This window comes from Stegodyphus dumicola, chromosome 9, assembly GCF_044657685.1.
Source record: "Stegodyphus dumicola isolate Sdum_Otavi_A_Nest chromosome 9, ASM4465768v1".
Lineage (NCBI taxonomy): Eukaryota > Metazoa > Arthropoda > Arachnida > Araneae > Eresidae > Stegodyphus > Stegodyphus dumicola.
The window spans coordinates 125477037-125491811 of NC_140776.1; the positions used below are offsets into that span (position 1 = coordinate 125477037).

The 14775-nt window shown below is 32.7% G+C and overlaps 1 protein-coding gene across 4 annotated transcripts in view; it reads left to right on the forward strand.

Annotated features, from left to right (window-relative positions):
• LOC118185492 (rab GTPase-activating protein 1-like) overlaps nt 1-14775 on the forward strand; it is a 170694-nt gene that overhangs the window by 45920 nt on the left and 109999 nt on the right. The window lies entirely within an intron of this gene.

A 14775-nucleotide genomic window follows, 5' to 3' on the forward strand; every position in this document is an offset into this window, starting at 1 on the left:
TTTTAAATTATGAAAATTTAAATGTGAGCAAATGAAAATAAAAGATGATTATTGCTGCGAACTAATTTAAAATATCATCTACTTTCAGAGAGCGTATGTAAATTAAGTGAAAGTATCTAAAACCTTGAAAAAATATTTAATAATCCAAGTAATTAAACCCCAATTTTTTTTTAAAAAATTTTAAGACTAAATTAATTTGCATAAAGTGAATAATTTTTGAGCAGGCAGGAAAGGGTGTTTAAACATTTTTAGAATGATTTCGGAATCGTTAAATTAATGTTTAATATGTTGTAGAGACATTAGGATTTTTCGACGCCGGAGAGATGAAAAATATGCAACGCCATCGCCGGGAATCGAATCACGGACCTCTCAATTACGCGCTGAGCATGCAGACCACCACACCACGAAGGCATGCCAAGAAGGCGGGAGAAATACCTTATATACTCCCCCTTTTAAAGGGCGGATGGACTTTTTTAGGGGACCTAACCGCCAAATCCTGGGTGAGGAGAATCATCATCCAACACCCGTTTAGTTCGGGAGCCACTGACCCATTTCAGCTATAGATGATATAATTAATAAAAACAATGAAGAGACATTAGAATTTTTCGAGGCCGGAGAGATGAAAAATATGCAACGCCTTCTCCGGGAGACCACGGACCTCTCAATTACGCACTGAGCGTGCAGACCACCACACCACGAAGACATGCCAAAAAGGCGGGAGAAATACCCTATAATGTAAGGAGTATTTATTTTTTAATGTTCGATCTAAAAGCTTTTTGCTGGACTATAAGTCTGCATCGCGATTTCCGTGATAAAAATGCTTTTCGTAAAATTTCAGGGGTATTGCTTTCTACTTCCGTTTCAGTATTTTGTAGAGACTATCAGTCGTGGATTTGCTGTTAGAAAGAGCTTTTTTCAAGACATCCGTAGGTAAAACGGCAAGGGACTTCACAGGAATATGTCGAAAAGGTATAAGATGCAATACTGCATCAGTCATCATTTTTTAAGGAATGCTGTGGTATTTTCCGAAGAATCACTTGTTGCTTTATCTTGATGAAATTTCACTCTTTGAAAATCATTGGGATGTACAAATAAATAATAATAACTCAGAGAAAAAACTAAAATTTGTATTAATTATTTGTCCGAAATTTAAAGGTTAACATGCAGTAAATTTGTGTTTGTTACATTTCAAATTCAAATGTATTGACAGCTAAATATTAAATTTTCAGACTGACACAGAGCTTAAATTGCATCGGAACCCGGTGTAACGTCAGAACACCCGTGTTGGGTACAAGGAAAGACAGGTTGTCTTTTAAAATATTTATTTTGGAAACTTAAGAAATTCTTGAACAGATATAAAAATAATTGAATCATTTTAACCATAATTCATACAAAGGCCGCTGACGCGGCAACGACGCTAAAATGCGTCTGCTTTCACTCGTTTACAGCATCAAAAGCTTTTACACAAAGCCCTCTCTTCGTTTTTGTTACAACCTGGAAAAGAAAATTAATTAGTACCTTATGTCCAGAACCACCCCAGGAGGTTTCCGCTGCACCTTTCTTCAAGGTTCTGCTGTCCATTTTGTCTCTGAACAAAACAGGAAGTTCTCATTAAACACCTGGAAGTCCGAGGGTGCATATGTTTGAACGTCACATCGGCTCCGGTACTTCTTAGTTTTGAGGATAATTGATAATTCTAGCCAGAGCCTTAAATAAGCAGGTCCCAGCACTTTTATGTAACTGAACAACAACTTCAGAAGAAATGTGATCTTGAAAATTTTTTAGTAATAAAGTCATATTAAAATTGCTTTTTAAATTTTAATTTTTCTATTTGCATTTTATTAAATTTTAATTTTAATTATTTAATTACTTTAACGATTAATTATTTAATTATATTAATAACGAATGATTTAATTTTTTTAATTATTAATGATTTTATCAGTCATTTTATTTATTTATTTATTCTTCTACCTCTTTCCTCAAGGTCTTCTATAATGCTCCGATACTTCCAGTTTTAGAACTTAATAGGGCTCCGGCACTTCTAATTTTAGAAATTAGCCCTAGACTGAAATTTATTTCAAATAATTATAATATGTTGAATAATCACTAAATAACGTACTTAAAATAAAAAATTACGAAAACTTCCTAAGTGAGATAGAATTTGAGAATAAATAATGAGAAACTTTTAAGGGTAGCTTCTTTGAAGAATAGCTGTAGAAATTAAATATAAAAATAAAATTAGAGTCGAATATACTTGCTCTCCAGTTCATGGCAAATGAAGTTCATCTGTGTGGAAGAAACGTGCAAAGTACTACTACTACGTAAGAAACTTTCAGTGTTTTCTTGTAAAAATGTTGGGAAAGTTTATGCAAGGCAGTATTCTAAAATCCATGACTTATTGTTATTGAATAAGTATACCGAAGTCTAGTCTAATAGGATTGAATTAACTGCTAATAAGGCTCAGTCGTAGTTTGCAGACACGGTACTGTGTGGGTCTTTATGCGAATGGTGCCTTGAATTGAAGGAAAGGAAATTCGGGAATTTTCGGACTTCTGTCTGATATGAACATTTCACGAACTATCTTCCTGCATTTGACATAGTGTTTAATGATAATTCAGCACGACTGCAACCGCAATTGCTTTTACTGTTCACCTTTTTATAAGAATATGACTTATTTGTTTTCTGGTACAACAAATTTTTTTTTGTTTTTTCGTTCTTTACAACGATTTTTAATGGCACAACTATTAGTAACTCTCTTGGAAAGGTTGTCACGTATCCCTAGAAAGTTTGTATGTAAACCAGGTGACGATTCATGTTCATATTAAGTTTCCTTATGATGTAATCTATCCTGAAGCGAAATTTAGTAACTCAAAAATTTAGTTATTTACATTAAAGTAAATACATAATTTATCTTACCCCCTCCTAAAAATAGGGACGATGCAATTATCTGCATTTTAAAAATATTTCGATTGGTTGTGGACTCAATTTCCCCGAACGTTTAGCAGTCCACTAGCGCCCGCTGAAACCAATAAGATCCGCTAAAAATTGGTACACTGGGGGGGGGGAAGAAAAAAAGACAGTTCTCTATCTCTCGTTCTACTGGGCAGATTGACAAAATTCAAATTGCGTTTTTCATGTCTCGGAAGCGCGACTTAGAATATATATTAGATTTATATATAGCACTATTCTAACATAGGTATTGTGACACAAAATCCGACTTTTATTCATATCTCTTTTTTAATTAAACTTATTTGATTCTTCCTTTCAAATTTCGAAATTTAGGTACATTCCAAATAAAATGCACCCATTTTTTGTGTTTTATTTGTAAAATTTTTATTTTTAAATAATTTTTATAAATTTTTTGAAAAAAAAATTTGAATTATAACCTATAAAATTTTTACCATCATCTTAAAGTAGGTGTAGTTCTAAGCATACCTGCAAAAAATTAGAGTTTTTTATTCAAAATTTTCTAAGATATACACGAATTTATATATTTTCTCGTTTTGAAATTTGGCATCTTTTTTTGAGCGATAATAACGCCAAATATGGTTTATGAATTTTTGTTAGAGTGAATTAATTACCACAGCTATTTTTAACCGTAAATTGCAAATAAATTTTTACGGAGAATTAATTATATGAAATTTTCCCCCTCAATGATTAATAAATATTTATTAATACTCTATGAAAAGTTATTTTTTTTAATTGTAGATAATATTATTCAAATTTTTAACTTTTTTAAACTAACTTTTTTTTTTTTTTTTTTTAATATTTGTGAGAGTAAATTTTTACCTTCGCCGTGTTATCGTCTGCTACTTTACTTTCACTGCATTTAAATTGAATTGTCTAAAACTGAGAAAGTTCGTTTGATGTTTATTTTCACAATGTTTTTAAGCAAACAGGACGTTGACAGTTTGGGTCATGTCCCAGCTTTAAAAATTATATATATAAGTATAAATTTTTACATTAATTCTCTTCGAAAGAATGTTTTAAGTAGCTAATTTTCTTTCGTGTTATAGATTGTATAAAAAACATGATCTTTAATGTGATTTAGATTGTTTGCAGCCGATATAATAATCGGGTTATTCGGTGATACAGAATAAACACTGCTGGACTGTTTTATTTCTTTGTCATTCAGCAAAATATCTTTTAATTAAAATATTTATCATTTAGTCTTTGCTTTAAACTTTATTTATAGTTTTTAACTGAAACGCAGCTGATGTAATTGATAGTTTTAAAAAATTGACAAGAATGCAAAATTTATGGAAGGGAATCGCGAAATCTTAATTTTCTTGTGGTGAGCATTGAAAATAAATGTAGAAGGAAAGAAGAAAATTAGAGAAAAAAAGTAAGCAAAAATTTGAAGGGGAATTTGGCTGTCAGAAATTCTAAGGTGCTTCGAAAATACTTTTGAATATACTTTCAGAATACTTCAAGTAATTTGGGTGTTCAAAGAGAAAACATTTGGACGTGTACACCAGAAAATACCATCAATTGAGCTTGTGCTAACGGAAAAGACAAAAACGATATCATTGCAGATTAAAGTGAAGAGCGATTGGTTTTCGACTATATGTTTGTATAACTTTAAATTACGTTATAAAACATCATATCATCATAAACAGAGAATCCCATGATTTCTTAGTCGAATTATTTGAAAAGTCATGAATTTATCCAGTGATGTATGTGGATGTCACCTAAATACGTTTTCCCTCTTGATGAAACCAGTCTTTCCTTTCATCTCATGCCTTAAAATGCTTAGCCTCTAAAGACTGATAAAGGCTCAGACCAAGAACTGATAAAATAGATTGAATTGAATTATTAAGTTACGGTAAAGCTGGGCTATCTGCCCTAAAAGGCCTTCGTGAAGAACTTTCTAAGGGAAACCACTGGCATACACGTTATAATGAGAAAAACCACGAAAACCAGCCCGTTCGCCGGGATTCGAACCCCGGAGCGAACTACCAGTGTTCAGCGAGTTTATCGCTCGGCCGTTTGTTGGCCTTTGTGAAATGGAAGGCGATAAGTTTATTTAAAATGAATATCAGAAATACCAAGATGTTTCGAAAGGTTGGATGCTTTTTAATATACTTGCAGTATGCCTGAAGAAAAAGAGCAAGCCATGAAGAAGAATAAAATAAATTTTTGCATAAAATTTAGTATATTTTTAAATTTAAAACTTTTTAATCTTGTATTTGATTCTTGCGATTTCAAAAATAAAATATTTGACTAAAATATGAATAACATTTTAAGAAACTAAGTGTAAGATGATAAAATTGTGTAAAGCACTGAGCACAATGTTAAAGCTATTTAAAGCAATGTATGCAAGTCATCCTAGGTTAAAATGTTGGTTATACATCTTTCTCATTTATATATCTTTTCTGAACGGAACATTGAAAGGCGTGTTAACTGTGTTTTACTGTATTTCTCTTTTAATATATTCAGTTTTCAGATGCGTCGTAGTCTGGGACACAAAGTATTCTTCCGAAAGAAACGCAATTCAAATAAATAAAATAAAATCCTGGAACATGTATATAAATAAATATATTTAAAATGCTCAGTTCGAATGAATAAATAGAAAATTTGAAGAGACAATGCAACACAAACAATTAAAATAAAAATCTAAAAATTTAAAAATTACTTAAAATAAAAACTGTGACAAAAAAAAAATTATAAAGAAAACTATTTGAAAAAAAAAATAAATAAAATAAATAAACGATGCACCTTATATTTAAACTACACGGTTCAAATGTGTAAATAGAAAATTTTAAAACAGTTATTCGAAAGAAACCAAGCGACTTAAACAATTAAAAGGAAATTCAAAAAAGGGGAGAAAAATTTTCTTTCGGAAGAATACTTTGTGTTTATTTATTTTATTTATTTTATTTATAATAATAACATAAAAATATAATATAAAGAATATTATTTGAAAGAAAGAACGTCGTAATTTTTTTTTCTTCCGCTCACGGGAAAGGAAAATAGGTTGCCATATATTAAGAAGTTCGCCAAGTGAACTCTTCTTGGCGCAAACTGAAAAAAAGCGCCCACATAAATTTGTGAATTTTTCCGTAAATTTCGCACCAAATTTTACAAAATTTCATATTTGGGCATAATTTGAGTTGTATAATGGAAATTTGGAAAACGAAATTGGTATGTTATTTTAGAAAAAGTCCGATTTCGTGTCAAAATAACTGTGTTAGAATAGAGCTGTATATAAATCTAATATATATCTTAAGTCGCGCTTTCGAGACATGAAGAACGCAATTTGAATTTCGTACATCGGCCCAGCAGAACGAAGAGATATAGAACTGTCCTCCCCCTTTTCTTGTGCAGTGTACTTCGGCCTGGGCTCAAATCCTGCTGATAGCATGGGTATTTTCGCGTCTTTTCGCTTTCTGTAACATGCATACAAGCCAGTTTTCCTTGGAGATCCTGCACGAAGGCTCCGCTCCCCCGTATTTAGATCGTGGAGGTAAGAAAGGAAGGAGAACTTTAGGAAGAAATTCTATAGATAGAAAAGAAGTAATGCATAATTTTTATATTAATAATACAATAAACTTTGATCTTAATTTTTGTAATCCTTAACCGAATAAAATGGAATTACCTTAAATTTTTTTCCCTAATGTAATTAACGGAAACTTGTGAAAATATTTCATTCAAATTAAACTATTCTGTGAAAAGTATAGAATTTAATTCCGTTCAAAATGAAATCTTGTTTAAAAATGTATTCTCTTCACATACTTAGAACTCTGAAATATTGTAAAAAAGAAAATACATACTTTTATATGTATATTTACAAAGTAATTACAAAGTATTTACATCCGATCTTGTCAAAACCCATTGATCTTAATGGTAAATCACCCGATGTTTTGGTCACCATAAAGACATCGCCAGTGCTTCAAAGCAGTGTTATGGGGAAAACCGGTTAGGGCCTCTCCTTCTCCATGATTCCTACTTCCATGATGTAAATAGCTCTCGTGCGCCTTGTCGTAATCCAAATAACCGAACTTGGATGTATGGAGTTCTTCCATTCATTTTTACACTGGGATGCGTAAACAAATACTTTGAAAGTTATTTAGCCCAACCAGTGATTTAATCTTTAATATTGCTGAATGTTAGGAGTTTAATCTGGATTTGATAGGCAAATGGGCTGGCTGCATGGTTGGTTTTCGTGGTTTCCTACATGTGTAACGTGAATACGAGCCAGTTTCATTTAGAAATTCCTTCCTTCCTCCCTCAGGCAGATGATAACCTTTGCGATATCTGTATAACTAAACCTAACCTTCAGAGTCATTTAAAATAAATGAGGAAAATTACAAACGTAACTAAATTGCTTCAACTCTATGAAAATATTGCTAAAATTAATAATAATCTTCTATTTTAATAAAGCCGCTCCCTCCTGAAAAGTTATTTATAAAGAAGAAAAATTACAGTAACTGAACTAGACTTGTATTTTATACTACTTCCTCAGCCGACTGTTTTCATGCGTAAAAAAAGCTAGCAGTACGTGTTGACATAATTTCAATGTTTAACTTTCATTTTGACAGCTGACATTTCATTTTGATATTGCGTGGATGACGTAGGATTTTGTATCTGTTTTCAGCTGCCAAGATATTATGTTATGCGTATGCGAATTTGAATTTCTGTAATCGAAGCATTCATTCATAGAACTTCTGTATTTTTGTCGGCTTGGCATTGTAATGTGAAATATCATATAAAGTAAAACGTGTTGTGGCGACGTTTTTCTTGAATCATTACTGTTGAAAGACAGTCGTCAAACATTATTCTCTACAAAGTGCACCAACTTGATATTTCCAATAGTTTCGTCATCATGTCGTTTCGATTATGGTAAATTTTTTCGTAACACAAGCAATATGTCTGTTAAGTTAGTTATTTCGATAAACAAAGAACAAAACAAAAAGGTACATTTAAAAAATTTTTTGTTGAATTTTCTTTAAAAAGGTGATTACTGTAAGAAGAAATAAAAACGAGATATTTAATTTAATGGTGGGCAATAAGCAGCTTCTATCGTTCTGTAAAAAATTGATTGGTGCATGTTGTTTCACATCGAAAGAGATCCGAAACATTATTACTATCTACTGCCAAGTATTTCTCATCTTAAATATCCATATTTTTAAATCATTAATATATTCAACACGCTTATTTCTTCAAGTTATCAAAACCGAAATCTTGTAAATAGTATATATTTGCGAATCATTATTTTGTTACTTGTATATATTCTGTAAAAAGTATCCATAATATCTGTTTCTATAAAATTGATGTAAATAGTCTTGTAATTTTTGCAGTACAACTTTTAAGCTCGTGATATATTGTTCACTGATAGGTACACAGGGCCGCCCAGACGGTTTAGAAGTTAGTCACGCTGACTACCATACCGAAGGGCCCGGTCCCTATTCCCGGAGAAATACATGGATGTTTGTAAGTGTAAGAGGAGGGAAAATGAGGGGGGGGGGATTTTATAGTTTCAGGGAATGGGAATGCGGTGAATCTTTTATTTACCTTTTAAGTATTTAGTTTTAGCTTATGAATATAAAAAAGTACTTTTATTCAAGTTCTGGTATTTATCAACATTTTCTATATGTTTTCTTGTTTAATTTATAAAACACCTTAAAATATTAAAATATAATCTAAATTTAGACGAGTATATACGTATTTTTCGAGTTTTTGAAAAAAAGGGAGGGGAAGGATCGTCTAGCAAATGGTGAAAGGGCTGCACGGGGCTAAAAAGATCTCAAAATACACGGCGAGTTCAAATCTTTTGAGAGACAGGTGTTCTGTCTCGGAATTCCAAACTAGGCGGAAGTTTAACATGTAGCCTATGTACAACAATACCTCGATCACCTATGCTATACAGAGGCACTGGCCTAGCTTTTGGTTGCCGACAACATACGCTCACGTGCACGAATATTTAGCGTCACAAGAGCAATGGAAGGTCATTGGTCCATTTTCGAACCTCCTCCCTCAGTGGCTACGTTGATGTGCACTTGTGAAATATGCATCTCGTTACCTTGCTGAATTGTGGGGTCGATCTTTCGACAGTGGGAACAAATTTTTGGCACTGTTGAGAGTCATCAGGACATTTCTTGTGTGAATAAAATATAAAAAAAAATGACTATCGGAGTTGTTTTATATCTGATTATAGTAGTTAAACGATGACTAACTGACAAATGTGGAATAGATTTGCTTCAATTGACAGATGCCAAATAGGATGGCTTGAACTTCTTCTTCTTTCTTTCTTTCTTCTTTTTTTTTTTTAAATGTTTTAAATTGCAATAATGATCAATCGAGAGATATGATAGGTCCTCTTTTAGATCACATCAGGGCATTCTCTTGCTAATGATGTAAGATTTAATATAAAAATTTGGTAATATAATACACCTTCTGATAATGCAAAATAAAATACAATTAAAAACATGGTTCTTTTCATCAAGCTTTTATTTAAAATGCATATAATAATTAATGTACGAAAAGGGGGAAGAATAATTTATCGTATAGTTTAATGGAAATAAAATATCAAATAATTCTATGTGCAGAATTCGCCTACAATTTTATATCACGAATAATAAAGGCATGGGGCGTACCCTTGATAAATTTATAAATATGATGGTTATACATTTGACAGGGCAATTCAATTAATAGATTTTATTATTTAGGCGCCCACGCTTTTATAATTTCCGATATAAAATTGTAGAGGAATTCTATCGGTTAAATTATTTAACCTGTCATTCTTATTTAATTGTATTTTACTTTCTGTTTCCTAGTTTCAATAAACACGATATCACTAACGAAACTCTTAAGTCATCATTAAACCAGAAGCAATCAATTATAAGATAATTTTGAAACGAAGAAAAATAATTGAATATCATTCAGAGATTGAAGAAATCGCTTTGAATATTGAGTTTCGGAAACCGGATGTATTACCAGTATTACATCGAGCATTCTATTTGAAGCTTATTCGTCATTAAGTGCGCCAAAATGGCTATCTTCTTCATTAAGTGCGCCAAGATGGCAAACTCAAAAGCAATTTTTTTTTTCGGAGCCCACCAGCGGCCGAGCGGTAAAGTCGCTGAACACTGGTAGTTCGGTCCGAGGTTCGAATCCCGCGAACGGGCTGGCTGCATGGGCGTTTTCGTGGTTTTCCCCATGTGTAACGTGTATACGAGCCAGTTTCCCTTAGAAAGTCCTCCACGAAGGCATCCCTCCTCATAGGCAGATAGCCCTCGAGGCTTTGCCATAATTACACACACACACACAATTTTTTCGGCGAGAAACTTTTTTTTTTCTTTCGTATGCTTCAGACTGTCGCACATTTTTGAAAAATAAATGTAGAAAATCGATCAACTAATGTATATTTTTTTAAATATCACTCTTGTTTTAAAAGAGGAGGAAACGTTTGTTATATAATCAATGAAAATTTCAAACCTTTATATCCGATACATTTTTAAATGCTGAAGTTTTAAAATAATAAACCGAAATAGTCTTAAAATATGGCCGGTTTTCAAAAATTTAGAAATTAAATTGAAGTTTTCATTAAATTTTATTGAAAAGAATCCCCCCCCCTCAATTCCATGCTGCAAACAGTTAAATTCTGATATGCATAGTGTAAGATATGTGCTTAAATTCTTTAAATATTAAATAAAGGAAATCTGAGTCGAATTTCGAATAAATAAATAAATAATGGTTCACCATATTACATTGTTCGTCGAGAATTAGTGTGTACAAAATTTGAAATCGATAGCTTATTAGAAAATAAGTTCAAAATAGATGATAAACTTCCACTCAGAGTGAAAAACGATGAATTAACTAAATAAAGCTTTTGAAAAATTAGTGCATTAAATTTCTTTGTATTTATTTATGTGCTTTTGCTTTTCGTGTGGTTTAGTATGGTAATGTTATCAGTTTCTTTAGTTTTCTTCATGGTTCACGTGCTGTAGGTCACCAGGCAGGTGGTAGGTCACATGTTGCGAGAATATCAAAAAATTTATTAGGGCATTGCGGTACGGGTACAGTTACTTTAAAGAGCTTATTCTAGCAGATTTTTCTTTTTAAAGAAAAGTAAAGCTGAGGAGCTATTTTCTTAGCATGGCACGAAAGAATTCTGGGGTTTCTTTCGATGTTAGCAAACTTTATAAATTTTGATTGGAATCGTAAAAACTCTGAGAGAGGAAAGCAGCTTTGAATTTAAAAAAATCTGCGATTCATAATATAATTTCGAAATACTGTGAGTAATGCAGAAACTATTAGGAATATTTTAAGAAAATGTAACCTTCATGGTCGAATAGCTGGAAGAAAACCATCGCTCAGTAAAGCGAATCGCAGAGCATGATTATAAGTTAGCAAGATTTGTAGTAAAAAACCTCATGATTTTGGGAATTCGGCTATATTTATGGATGAAAGTAAATTCAGTAATTTTGGCAGTGACGGAAGGGCAATGCCCCAATGAGCAATCTTATCATATTATAAAACATAGTGGAGTTGGTCTAATAGTCTGGGGCACAATAAGTGCTTGCGAAGTTTAATATCTACATTTTATTGTTTGTAAATTTGGTAAACTTGTCTATCTGATTATCATAAAACAAAGCACAAAGAAAACGGGCATATTGTCTTATTAAAACTTAAACAGGACTATGATCCTAAGCATAATGATCGTATTTGCTAACTGTGGACTGATATGATTGTCTACATATAATCAGAACGCATGTGCTGCATCCAGATCTCAATCCTGTTGAGCATATTTGGGCTTCTCATCTGAATTATTGAATTGAATTATTGAATATAGTTGCATGACATTTGAAAATTGATTTGTGGTGAGTCACGCACCGAAAGATTAAAAAGCAAGATAAAATATGGAGGATATAACCGCAAGATAAAATATGGAGGATATAACCAAGTACATGAGAGATGAATCATGCTATCTTGAACTGAGTACTATTTAATTAGTTTCAGAAACTGTGAGTTGGATCTTGCAGTTTCTTTTCAAGCGAGTTGGATCTTGGTTTCTTTGAAAGTTCTTTTCCAGCGAGTTGGATCTTGCAGTACTTGAAACTGCGAGATGGATCCAACTAGAAGGCGTTTGAAGTCTGGCTATATACTGTTGTACAAGGCGCATGAAATGGTTAATAATCCGAATTATTAAATTACTTGTTTAAAATAAGGGTAATATGCGATCTCTCTCTCTCTCAGGTCAAACTTTGGCCATTTTTGAATTCAACAATCAGGCTTATTTATTCAAATAGGGAAGTTATCTGTCAAATAAATTTATTGCAGTAAGAAAACGTGGGCTGAGTGTTAAAGGAACCCAAAATCAGTGGCTAATAAGACCGCTGAGCACAAGTAGCTCGACCCAGTATTGAATCCCTCCTGGCAGTGTTTTCACAGTTTTTCTCACTTGTAGCTTGAATATGAGATAATTTGCGTTAGAACGTCCTCCATGGAACCAACCCACTAGTGTTAAAAATAATTTAGGAATAAAAAAATATAAAAAAAAAAAAAAAAAAGAGGTTTTCAGTTCCTAGATTGAAATTTTGAAGGATCAAGTAGCAAGGAATTATTAACGATTTCATATGTGGATCATTAAATGCCGTTCAGGCTGCCCCCCCTTTTTTTAACACATTTTTAGCGAATTTTTATTCATATACTTTCATTTCTTAACGTTAGTGGATATTTCGGTAATTGAAATTCCGTCTAATCACCAGCAGAAAAATTAAAATTTTTCAACTGCTAAAATAAGATTTCGTAAGAAACAAACACATTCTGTCATGAATTCATTTTTTTCTAACTACCCAGAAATCGGAAAGTCACGCATTAGCACACAATTTCTAAGAAGGCATTAGCTGTTTTGAGATGAATTTTCCCCTCCATTTTTATATTTATTTATCTGCTTGCGAAAACAACTATCTGCATTACTAATGGGTATATTTCTTAGGCGTTAATGAGCGTATATGAACGCTATTATAAAAACGCTCTTTACAAGTTTCTTTAAGGTACCAAAAGAAATAAATTGTTATTATGGACGCTTTAGTGCTTGTGAAGAACGAGTGTGTCCCTTCAGTTTCGCCGACATGGGAGTTTTTGAGTTACGGTGACTGTTTTCCGAAGGATATTCTTAGCAATTACTGGAAACTGCTACAAGATATTTTTTAATCACCGTAATTTATGAATTTTAGCGGTGGTCAGAATAAAAAAAAGTCGTACAGACAATTCATTGGAATGATTTTATTAATTAAGATACGTGCAACAGCTACAGAAAATGTTATCAGTTGCTAGTTAATTAGTTGTATTAATATAAAATATGTAGTAATATATTTAGTTAACCCTAGATTAAGCGCCCGAATGACAGATCAACCGCGCGCCTATATGCTTAACTAGTAAAATGCCAAAACGGCGGAAGGCGAGATTACAAAAGATACGAATTGCGTTCTACGACTATTACGAATGTAAGTAAATGAACGAATCATCATTTAAAAATGATTTTCCTTATTCTAGATAATACATTTTAATTGGTGGGCGATACCTGTCACCCACGCGGCTAATTGTGCAACACATACGTAAGCCTCTAACGCGGGGTTAATCATCTCATGAAAGTGATTGACTAATTAATTATTGCAAAACATTGGTCAACTATCTAGCCAGTGGAGGACTATCTGACAAATGGATGACTATTATAGGATACGCTTAGAGGACACATGAAGGATTATTGGAGGATATGCTGGGAGGACAAATGAAAGATCTGCTGGACGATTGTTTGCCTAGACTATAAGGGTATGTTTTTTGAAAAGATTTTCCAAGAACAGTTGGCTTGCATTCACAGACCATACGATCCGTATGCAGCTGGGCATTAGAACCAAACTCGGAATGAACTATTAATCTTGTGTAGTTCTAATCATTTGGCAACTAGCTTATACGTCATGGAAGCGATTATACCAGATTTTGCAAAAGACAATTTAAGGTAGTAAAATTATTGAATATAGTTGCATGACATTTGAAAATTGAATTGTGCTAAGTCACGCAGCGAAATATTAAAAAGCAAGCTAAAATATGGAAGATATAACCAGGTATATGAGAGATGAATCGTGCTATCTTGAACTGAGTATTTAATTAGTTTTAGAAACTGCGAATTAGATGTTACAATAAAAGGAAACCCTTTTTGCACCAGATACAATAGATGATTGATATAATTTTTTTTGGGGGGGGGCTACTCTTTGGTCTAACTTCAGATCTATCTTTCCTTTGATTACGAGAGCTTGGAATGTCCTTTACAGATATACCTTGTAAGGATCTTAAGTTTTACTAACGTTTATTTTATTTTAAATCTTTACTATCACTTCTTATTTTCTACTTCCGGCCAGAATTATAAGCGTTAAGGTTTTTATGCAAAGTTTGTCTGGCGAACGCCAAGTATTTAAGTTGTGGCTTTTTGCCAAGCGAGAGAGAGGAAGCAGTGAGTCGACGCAGGCCGCTTACCTTAGAAGTTACGCAGTTGCTTGTTGCCTTCCAGGCCAGAGGTTTTAATCCTCTTGATAAATTTTAAACGTATTGTAGTGTTCACAGTTCTCTGTACTACATACGCTTCCTGTTAATATAAGGCCAATCTTCCACGTTTATTATTCTAAAGTTAAATTAGAGTTTAGTTTTAATTTTATACTTTTACGTTTTGACCCCAAGTAGCGGGTCGGTGTATTCCGAAGTACGGAAGTCATTGTAAATAGAGAAAAATAAAGGGTTTTGTATACCCTTCTTGTGTATCCTGTTTACTTCCCA